This window comes from Eimeria mitis, genomic scaffold (assembly GCF_000499745.2).
Source record: "Eimeria mitis Houghton genomic scaffold, Emh_scaff1506, whole genome shotgun sequence".
Classification (NCBI taxonomy): domain Eukaryota; phylum Apicomplexa; class Conoidasida; order Eucoccidiorida; family Eimeriidae; genus Eimeria; species Eimeria mitis.
The window spans coordinates 1-1216 of record NW_013569550.1 but is presented as its reverse complement, the minus strand read 5'-3'; positions in this window follow the sequence as shown (position 1 = coordinate 1216).

Genomic DNA, 1216 nt, shown 5'->3' with positions numbered 1-1216 from the left:
TATATATATATATATATATATATATATATGTATATACGGCTACATAGCACTACAATTATATATATACATTATTATATGTATATATCTCAAAACGCATGCGAAGAAGCTGCAGTCTAGAGAGGGGTTGTTTGTGGGAGGCTGGGGTGTATAGGCAGCTAGACGAGAAGACCTTCTGCCGCTCCCCCTGCTCACCTTCAACGAATAAATTAATAAATATTTAAATAAAAAACGCGAAAAATATATAATTAAATTATTTTTAACTCGTAGTTTTTTTTTGGGGCTGCATGCATGCGGCCTGCTGCGGCATTCGGCGATCAGCAGCTGTATTACAGCCCCGGTGGTGTTTGTGGTTGTTTTGTTGTTTTTTTTTTGTACTTTTCTGTTTTTATTTTGTTTCTTTTGGCGGAAATCAGAGAAATTCTTTGATTAAACCCGAAAAAAACGGGGCTTTCTTTGCATGCATTCGCTGCATGCAGCGGCGGTGTGAGGCGAGGGTTTTTGGCTCTTTTTCGGTGTATAACTCAGCAACCTTCTCTTTTTGTTGATAAAGCTTTCATTTGTTTTGTTTCCTTGAAGGAGTTTAGGTGATATAAAGGGGGAGGAGGGGCCCCGGGGCCCCTGGGTTCTCTCTCTCTGTTCTTTCTGTTGCTGTGTGAGCTGCAACCATAGACAGCCAGGATGGAGCAGCTCGAACGCCTCAGCCTCGTTTCCCGCATCGCCACAGAACTGAATAACCACTGGGGAATCAGCGACAAGGTGGGCGTTGTTGCGGTGTCTGTACACCCGAAATGGGGTGTATATACACCCCAGATTGGGTGTATATGTACACCGATATATACATGAGGTGTATGTACACCGGAATTGGGGTGTATATACACATCAATCCATTGACCTGTCGTTTTTTTTTGTTTTTGTTTGTGGGTTCTGTTGTTCTATTTATCCCTCAATTAGGAGTTTCTTTTTTCTGCGTTTTTTGTTTTTGTATATTCACTTATCTTATACTTTTAATTAAATACACAAACTCTATGCAAATGTATTTCTGTTGCTCTCGAAGACTTGGGGTGTCTGTACACCTGAATTGGTGCCGTTGTAGCTGCATTTCTATTTGTATTTTAATTTATGTTTATATTTCTTTTTCTATTTACTTTTGTGTTTCTGCTTGTATTCTCCCGTTTATATTCGTGTTCACATAAATATGTATATATATATATATATA